The sequence below is a fragment of the Salmo trutta genome, chromosome 37 (assembly GCF_901001165.1).
Source record: "Salmo trutta chromosome 37, fSalTru1.1, whole genome shotgun sequence".
In the NCBI taxonomy this organism is placed as follows: domain Eukaryota; kingdom Metazoa; phylum Chordata; class Actinopteri; order Salmoniformes; family Salmonidae; genus Salmo; species Salmo trutta.
Genome location: NC_042993.1, coordinates 24,317,013 through 24,327,229, shown reverse-complemented (window position 1 = coordinate 24,327,229; position 10,217 = coordinate 24,317,013). Strand labels below are relative to the sequence as shown.

Genomic DNA, 10,217 nt, shown 5'->3' with positions numbered 1-10,217 from the left:
GCCCAGTTAAAAAGGTGAGAAGACAAACTACTCCAGAAGTTAAAGGGACCAGACAACAAGTAAGTCGTATTGAAGTAATTTCAGTTTCAGTCAATTCAGATACTGCACATGCATAATGTCAAAATAGGCCTACTTTTTTTAGGACATTTTCAACTAAAATATTCGCACACAACTAATATCCTGTTTTGACTGGAATAAAAGGATTCACCAAAAGGTAACATTTTTAGGGAATCACATGATCTCAGGAAACTTCTGTCCCTGCTTGAAACTAATGCTCACAGACACCAGGTAAGGACATGTCAATTCATATGAATGTCAAACCCTCTATTTTGTGTTGTACAGTATTATGTGATCAGGATTGTCTGCCTGACATTCCAGGTGGCAGCATTGAGACAGTCATGTAAGGTCCGCAACAGTGGAGGAAGATCCCAGACCACTCTCCAGCTAAATAATGTCAGCAAAAATAGGACTGAAGATCCTGAGCTGGAGAAATTCAGGTATATCCCTAAATAATGCATTTATGATTCCTTAAATATGATTGATCACATAATTCACTTTTCTTACACATCTTTCCTTCTAACAGTGCAACATACAGAAATCAACATTGTTTCAACAGTCATCCTCTACATAAGCTATTTTTGGAGATCCTTACCTCTTTGGTCAAGAACAGGCTGTGCAGGTAGTCTCATACGGTTTCAGCAATTTTTGTGCAGCTGATGTTGTTGATGAAGGTCTTGAAAGTTGCTCAGTTGTGTGTGTACTGCCTTTGTAGTGACTGGGTCAACCATGCACCACCTGAGTCTGTCCTTAGAGTGCTCATCTGTCTACGATTGCTTATAAGAGAACTCCTTTATCATGTAAAACAAATGATGGGCCTTTTCTTCCTTCAACTTCATATGATGTAAAATAGATATGACTTGTGCTGCCTTTCTTTTATGACTTGTTGACAAAAACCTGACAAGCAAGCAGGACAATTCAACACTCTGAATTCAGGTATATTTTTTATTCTCTTCATACCCTCTCTTTTCAGAGAGTTTTTCATCAACTCCAAGCTGTTGATCTTCTCGCAAGGGTAAATGTACTTTAAATCTATTTAAAAAACATTCTAGTCTGACAGTCCTGTGTTGCTTTTTATAGTTGCCGCTTTCTATCCCGCTCACTCCCTCTCCAGTACATGGAGTTGATGTGCAGCAGTTATGTGGAGTGTGGAAAGCAGACATTTGCCATGGAGAAGTTGGTCACTATGACATGTGAGTTATAAAATCCCCACAAAAAGTAGCCTGTATTTCCCTCAATGTCCTTCCTTATCATTCCTTGTCTCTTCATTCCTGAATAGATATGTTTCAGAAACTGTCTGCAGTGGAGGACCAAAGGCAATGGGTTATTGAGAGTGGAGCTCATAAGGTAAACAATTGTAAAAATTGCACTGCCTCATACAATATACTGTAGGATTGTGTTAAATAAAGAACTGTACTCCTAACTGACTGTTAGTCCAATGTCTGATCCTCATTACTTGTGGATAGGTTTTTTTCTGTCTGGGAAAGTAGTAACTAATGAGCATATAATGATATAAGATTTCATGCTCATGCTCAGACACTGGTAAAGCTCCAATCAACACGCGATAGCAGTGTGTTACTAGGTTCCCTCCTGGCACTCACCTTATTGGCTGAGAGGTAACTGCTCTTATAAAGGGACCTTGGGACATCATGCATACCTTTTAGTAAGAGCATACACTGTAGCTAACACTTAAATACATCACTTGATCTATCCCCTTGTTCAGAATGCAAGGAGAAGATAGGAGAGTTGTCAATCGTGGAGAACCTTCTTGTTATACTACAAGATTATGACTTACTGTCCAAAAGGTACAGTGCCTACCTCCCTAATCAGTCACACTCTATGCGTTCATCTTTGCGCAACAAAGTTGCTTCAAAATAACAGTTCGCCTTACACCCCCATCAACAGCAGGACTATATCAGTAGCAATAAGATGCACTTTCCAATGTCTTGCTTTGATATGTGTTTTGCATATCCATTTTTCTTTGTGTCCCTTTCAGGATGAGTGCAGACTTGCTGCGGCTGCTTTCCCCGGTGCTGTAGGTGCGGGAGCAGGTGAGGGAGTGTGAGGGCCTGCCGGTGCTGCTCAGCCTGCTGCACGGGGAGCACCTGAAGCTGATGTGGAGCGTAATGTGGGTCCTGGTCCAGCTGTGTGAGGAGCCAGACACCAGCGCCGAGATACGCACCTGGGGAGGGGTGCAACAGCTGCTCCACATCCTCAACAGGTGAGAGGCTACCTCTGGATAGACTAAAGAAGTATCATAAAAGTTAATGGAGAGCATAGACTACTCAGGAGTTCACTGGGTCAAATGCAGTATATTGGGTGAGGCCTAGGTTAGTGCATATTATAACCTTGGGAAAATTGTGATTATGAGAAAATGGTATGCAACCTCTGGTCAGGCTAAAAATGTCACGCCATGTCTCTGTTTCACCTGTTCCTGTGATTGTCTCCACCCCCTCCAGGTGTCGCTTATTTTCTCCAGTGTATTTATCCCTGTTTTTCCTGTTTCTCTGTGCCAGTTTGTCTTTTATGTTTAGTCAAGTCAACCAGCGTGTTTTTCCCGTACTCCTTTTGCTGTTCTCCTTTTTCTAGTCCTCCCGGTTTTGACCCTTGCCTGTTTCTGGACTTTGTACCCGCCTGCCTGATCATTCTGCCTGCCTTAACCACGAGCCTGTCTGCCTCTTTGTACCTCCTGGACTCTGATCTGGTTTTGACCTTTTTGCCTGTCCACGACCATTCTCTTGCCTACCCCTTTGGATTATTAAACATTGTAAGACTCCAACCATCTGCCTCCTGTGTCTGCATTTGGGTCTCGCCTTGTGCCTTGATAAAAATAGCATTTTAAACTTTAGAACATATATTAATCAAGAGTTACTCAAGAGTTTAGTGGGTCAGAGACAGTGGTTGAAACATTGGTTAGTGCATATTATAACCATGAGAAAATTCAGTTGATGAAAAAGCGGTATGCAACCCAGACCAGTAGGTTCTATAATGTACTGTATGTTGTCTGTTCCAGTGAGCGGGCATACGTTTCGGACCGCTCCTCTATCGAGGCCCTCTGCAGCGCCAATGCAGCGGGACGCATCCAGAGACAGTACGTCAGTGAGGAGCTCAGTCCACAGGAGGTTGTGGACGACACCATGTCTCTACAGTCAGGTATGAACATACACTGGACATGTTGACTATAGATCATACAGATTGATCTACGTTCAACATAATCTTATGTAAATGTCTGTCTTTATTGCAGCATGCTGTGCGGCTCTGACTGAGCTCGTTTTGGATGACACCACTGCACATCAGGTGGTTCAGGTAAGGGCACCTACCCACAAACAGAAACAGAGTGTCGGCTGCCATTAGAATGGTCAGTGAACTGGGCAATATATAGGACTATGATATTGATTCAGAATTGTGTTAGTGGAAAGGACATTTTTGAAATGCATTCTCTTTGCTTCGTCAGGAGAATGGGGTCTATGTAATAACGAAATTGATTCTGCCACGAAGCTTTCTCAATGGACCAAAAACAATATCCCTACAGGTATTAAACATGCGTACCATAATGGTGTAATTACAATTATCATGTCATGTTTGTCCTTATACTGCAATGATAGTAATTATGTTATTGTTGATGTTGACAGTGCTATGCATTTCGGACCCTACGTTTCCTCTTCAGCATGGAATGTAACCGACATCTGTTTAAAAGGTGATGACATAAGACATTGTTTCTTAAAGTCAATGTACATATTCTTTCCTTTCAGAAAATGTATGAAAATAATTTTCTGTTTCAGGCTCTTTCCTACATATTTATTTGAGATGTTCATTGATGTTGGACATTATGTGAGAGACATCACTGTCTACACGGTGAGACAACTACTATACTGTACAAACGACTATATGTAACATATAGGTAAACACCAACATATAGCGTCTTAAAAGGTTGTTGGGCCACCACAAGCCAAAACAGCTTCAATGCATCTTGGCATAGATTCTACAAGTGTCTGGAACAATATTGAGGAAGCACCTGCTTTCAATATACTTTTTATTCCTCATTTACTCAAGTGTTTTCATTATTTTGGCAGTTAGCTGTACATTCAAGGGCCTTCTCCTGTCTCCTTTTACCTGTTAAATACATTTAGATTGTAATGTAAAGCCCTGTATAATCATAATAATGATGAATTGACTATTTTCATTACTTGTTCTCTGCTGCCATTACTACCCTACTCCACTCTGTGAGGATTGTTTACTGGCGTGTGCTGGCTTGCCTTTAGAAGGAGGAATTGGACAGTCTGAGGGAGAGTATTGATACTGTCGACCAGAACCACCCTCCTCTGAGAGTGATCAATGGCTACTCCATACTGGACCATCTAGGCACCGGGGCCTTCTGCAGTGTGTTCAAGATTGGCTCAGCGGGAGGCTCTTTCATCAGTGCCAACCTTAACGTGCCTGTAAGAAGTGGACACATGACAGCCATTACAATGTGGTTGTGATTGATGTGGCATGTCTGATTGTGCTTGGATTTCAAGGACTCATGATCATGAATTGCAATCACTAGAATTTAGCTAGCTCTGCATGCTTGAGTTTGAATTTGTACAATTTGGCATGACTATGGAGTGATTTTAGTGCCAAAAGAAATTGAATCTAAAATGTATTTTGGCACTAATATTTTTTTATTTTTAGATTTTTTTTGTTTAACCTTTATTTAACTAGGCAAGTCAGTTAAGAACAAATTCTTATATACAATGACGGACTACCAAAAGGCAAAAGGCCTCCTGCGGGGACGGGAGCTTGAGATTATAAATATAGGACAAAACACACATCACAACAAGAGAGACAACACACAAAACTACATGAAGAGAGACCTAAGACAACAACATAGCAAGGCAGCAACACATGACAACACAGCATGGTAGCAACACAACATGGTAGCAGCACAAAACATGGTACAAACATTATTGGGCACAGACAACAGCACAAAGGGCAAGAAGGTAGAGACAACAATACATCACGCAAAGCAGCCACAACTGTCAGTAAGAGTTTCCATGATTGAGTCTTTGAATGAAGAGATTGAGATAAAACTGTCCATTTTGAGTGTTTGTTGCAGCTCGTTCCAGTCGCTTGCTGCAGCGAACTGAAAAGAGGAGCGACCCAGGGATGTGTGTGCTTTGGGGACCTTTAACAGAATGTGACTGGCAGAACGGGTGTTATATGTGGAGGATGAGGGCTGCAGTAGATATCTCAGATAGGCGGGAATGAGGCCTAAGAGGGTTTTATAAATAAGCATCAACCAGTGGGTCTTGCGACAAGTATACAGAGATGACCAGTTTACAGAGGAGTATAGAGTGCAGTGATGTGTCATATAAGGAGCATTGGTGGCAAATCTGATGGCCGAATGGTAAAGAACATCTAGCCGCTCGTGAGCACCCTTACCTGTCTATAAATTACGTCTCCGTAATCTAGCATGGGTAGGATGGTCATCTGAATCAGGGTTAGTTTGACAGCTGGGGTGAAAGAGGAGCGATTACGATAGAGGAAACCAAGTCTAGATTTAACTTTAGCCTGCAGCTTTGATATGTGCTGAGAGAAGGACAGTGCACTGTCTAGCCATATTCCCAAGTACTTGTATGAGGTGACCACCTCAAGCTATAAACCCTCAGAGGTAGTAATAACACCTGTGGGGAGAGGGGCATTCTTCCTACCAAACCACATATATATTTTCTACCTGTTTGGTTTTGATTGTTGTGTGTGGTTGTGCTGAGAGGTGAGGAAACAGAGTGGACAGAACCTTCTGGCTCTGAAGGAAGTGTATCTCCACAACCCTGCCTTTGGCAAAGATAAGAAGTCCAGAGACAGCAACGTGGAGAAGATCGTGTCTGAGCTCACCATCATTAAGGAACAGGTTAGCATTGGTTTACTATCGGCCAGATACAGTAGTTCATGTCTCACACATAGCTTTTGTTTGTTGATATTCTACCATGTGGTTATATACAGTATTACCTACAACACCCCAGTCAGTACCTATTTTTGAATGATGAGCACTTTTTCCTCTGTTCCCTGAAAATGACCCATCCAAATGCTGTGAAATATTACAAGACATTCTTGGAAGGTAAGTACCAGACACACCACTATATTGAGTTGACATTATTAAGATATCAGCTTTATAAATGGCTATGAACACTGTTGTAGGTGACAGGCTGTACATTGTCGTGGAGTTGATAGAAGGTGTTCCCCTCTGGGATCATTTCAACTCTGAAAGAGAAGGAGCAGCAATTCACAGAGAGACTTTGGAACAGATTCATCCAGGTAAGTATCGGCCTCCATTGCTTTGCACTGACAACAAAGCTACTGTGACCGTGAATTCTCTCTTGGATAATTACTATGAAGGAATGAATGAATCAATACTATGATGTTGTTTTTTTTTCTCCCGATGAAATTCCTCAGATGTGTCTGGCTTTAAGGTACCTGCACAAGGAGAAGAGGATCGTCCACCTCACTCCTAATAACGTCATGCTGGGAGAGAGGGACAAAGTCACTATAAAGTCACTATCAGTCAGTCAATCCCAGTTGTCCTTTTCATGCTCTATTTCTCTCTCCTCATGGCATCTCCTACTAAAACTAGAGGGACACGTAAACGTGAACGAGTCAAATTCTTCAGCAAACCACTTCTCATTAATTTTACGTACATCATGTCCTTATGCCTGAAGGTATACGTGTCGGTAAAACATTTGACCTGAATCCATTTCAGCTGGCTAAACAGAAACAGGAGAACAGCAAGCTAACATCAGTGGTTGGGACCATACTGTACTCCTGGTGAGTTATGTGTATAATAGTTACTCGTACTCGGGAGATTTCAGGTAGATCTGTTCTGATGAGAAAGTAGGTCGTCTCTAAGGTACGACTGCCTATAGCAAGCTTCAGGACTGACACTCCAATATCATTTGAATGATCTCTACAACTGCCCCTTTTTGTGTGTGTGTGTGTGTGTGTATATGTGTGAGTGTAGTCCAGAGATAGTGAAGAATGAGCCGTATGGGGAGAAGGCTGATGTCTGGGCTAGCGGATGTATCCTCTACCAGATGGCCACACTGAAGCCTAACACACAAACGCACATACACACACTACTCACATAGGTTCTCTATGTACCTAAGGCTATTGTTGCTAAACTGTGGTTTGTGTGGGTTGATTGTGGAGGCAGTCTATGAACCAGTGAAGCAAGGCCTTTCCTCAGAGAGAGTCACAGACATGATTAAGTGGTAAGATGTTAAAGTGAATTCATTTATGTTTCACTGAAATATTTTTGATGTGGATAGCAAAGAGCTCTCATTGCATCACACAAATCAATGATGGACAGTGCTTGATAAGATGCTACATTATCTGATTACTACCTAAATAACTCCCATAATACCCCTCAGGTGCCTGACAACCAACGCAGACTTGCTTCCAGACATCGTGGAAGTCAAGATGTCTGACGTCATGATGAGGTTTGTGGACAGCTTGTACACCTCCCAGAATGCTTTGGAGAGGAGGGCGGAGCGAGACAGGAAGCGAGCACAGAAGTACTTCCTGGAGAGCCATCGGGGCAGGGGCAGCTGCTGCCACTCCTCTAAAGACCAGGAAAAAAACACTAGTAGGACTGACGAGTCCATGGTACCATACTTCTCTTTAGGCCACAGCTCAAACCAAAGCAAAAAAATACACAGCCAAGGTAAATCTTCCCTGGATTATATGGGCATAATTAATGTTTCTCATAAAACATTTGCTACCATGTTGATTATGCTCCATGTGTTTATATAGATAATGGCTCCGATGGAGATCTCAATCCCTCTCATACCAACATCTCCACTGCCTCGGGTTATAAAGACACTGGTGAGCACTTGAATTCAAAATGCTCACTTGAATTTAGATCTTTCAACTACTAGGAGTATTCCCAAGTGTAATGTTTGGATTGGAATCAATTGATCTTTGTTATTGTTAAAGGGCCGGTAAAGAGCAGCATCAGTGCTTCTGTGGCAGATGAACCAAACTTAGCTGGGTGAGTCTATATATGATCATACTCTGATATATTATATGTTGTTGAATATTACCCATATCATCATTTCATCTGAAGAGTGCCTATAGTGTTTGTGTCATGACAGTTTGTCAGTCAAGTGATAAAATAACCATCCTGTTTGCCTCAATGGTGAGTTTGCTGTTCCGAAGCCAAAACCTCGACCAGCTAAATTGGGTCATTTTGAAGGATGTTCTGCTTCCTCCTTTAACTCTTTGGTTAAATGGGTTCAACTCAACTGATAAACATGTGGGTTTCATAGCATCAGCAGGAATCTGTGTATCTCAGAGGAAGGTTCGGCAGATCGATGATCCCATCCAAAAACTCCTGGTATCACTCAGGTAAGTCTATATGTACTTTAGATTTTCATTTGATTTAGAGTTCCGGTAATATAATGAGAACTATGTACCAGTTGGTTGGTGTATACAGTATGTCTAGACATTTGAACCATTATATTTAAAATCGTACTGTTTTTAACCATTTTATGTTCAGCTTCCCCCAGCTCTTCAGCACAGTATCAAACGGCGGGCGATTGAGAGATTCAAAAACTCCCCGTTCCACTACGGAAGCAGTCCCTACAGTCTCAAGGTGGAGCTTAACAAGGTAAGTACAAGACACCAGAAACTTACAACAACGTTAGAGCGGTCTGACTCAACTATGGAGTTGCACTGCGGTAGTTAGAGTGGCATTGTAAGCCTATATACCGGTCTAGTTCATCTAATGGGTTAAATCCGTATGTGTTGATCTCCATTTTGTTTCCAGCTGCTCCAGGGGTCTCCAGAGCTAATGGTGTCAGACTCTGCCAGCTCAGACTGGTGGTCTCTGGTCCAGTCTTTTGGAGGAGACCATCTAGGTGCTGCCAAGCAAGGTATGCTAACCTCAGTGCTAGTGCATACTGGTTAACATAGCAATCTAACAGTACTGAGGCAAGAGCCACAGCTACATGATGATTGTTGTGTACTCACGTTGTCTCCCATGGGGGTTGCTATAACTCTGTCTACGTGTTTAGAAGCCTAACATTGATCTGCTAACAAGTCTAACTTTGTGCTACAGGTGATATGGAAAATGGGAATCAGCTATGAGCAGATGCAGGTTAGTATCTGGGATTGTTTTAATGTATAGAAATAAATACAGTAAGTTAGCCTGTTGAAGTTGACATATTTCTGGACATGTGGAGGTCTATGTCTGGCTGAAATGGAGAAACTGGAAATATGAATGCTATAAGTGATGTTTCCTTTCAGGCCATTATAGAGGAGGTTCTGGAGGAGAATGGATACTACAACGCAATGACGAATGACCAGGGTGCAACAGGGACAAACAAGTGACCTCCATCCTTATATATCATGTCTTTATTAGCATTTGCTAGTGTTTTCCAGTCACACTGTCGAAATGGGCTAGCACTACATTTCTTTGAGAGGCTGATTACCTTGTGAAGGAAGTAGATCAATGATACACAGTCTGCATAAAGGGGAAGTGTTTCACGACAGGCTCAAACAGAGACAAATAGGGTCAGAGTACTGATTTCGGGTCAAAGAAAGCAGTCATACTTCTCTATCACATATGCATATTAGACTATTTATGGCCAAAGACATTGAAGCTGTATGGTTACTTGGAGTTTTTCCTCTTTGTGTTTGCACTGAAATAATGTACTCATGCATTGATCATATGTACACAACTATAGTTTCTAGGGTCTTTCTCAGTGGAGTGCTGTTCTGTGATTATTTTGTGATCTCTCTCTCTCAGGTTACACTTTAACTCTAAGTAGACTCGGGATAAGGATTTTACTGCTTTATCTCTAGTATTAAATTGCAGAATTGCACATCAGACGGCATGTTCCTAATGTCTCTATACAATGACTCGTTTGTTGTTGTTGAGGACTTTTGCACAGTTAAGTAGTCTACTTCCAGATGACATTCTATGTTAAATGTTATTAATTGTACATTTTAATTTGTTTCTCAACAGCTATGCTTTGAGGAAATCTCAGGTGAAGCTTGATGCACTTTCTACCTATGTTTAACTTTTAACAGACAGGTATTCGTGTACTCAGGTCTGTGTGTTAATAGAAACTCTTGCATGTATTTCCATTACATGGGAAATAAATCTATTGCTGTGGAGAATCCTG

The 10,217-nt window shown here is 41.7% G+C and overlaps 1 long non-coding RNA gene and 1 pseudogene across 1 annotated transcript; both read left to right on the top strand.

The window, feature by feature from the left end:
- Window positions 1-207: 207 nt before the first annotated feature.
- LOC115176965 (serine/threonine-protein kinase Nek10-like) lies at window positions 208-6,680 on the top strand (annotated as a pseudogene).
- A 742-nt stretch (window positions 6,681-7,422) lies between these two features.
- Window positions 7,423-10,217, top strand: LOC115176968 (uncharacterized). The gene is made up of 8 exons (XR_003872314.1): window positions 7,423-7,753; window positions 7,843-7,914; window positions 8,026-8,080; window positions 8,358-8,436; window positions 8,588-8,698; window positions 8,858-8,963; window positions 9,149-9,187; window positions 9,337-10,217. It is a non-coding gene; the product is annotated as an uncharacterized LOC115176968 (long non-coding RNA).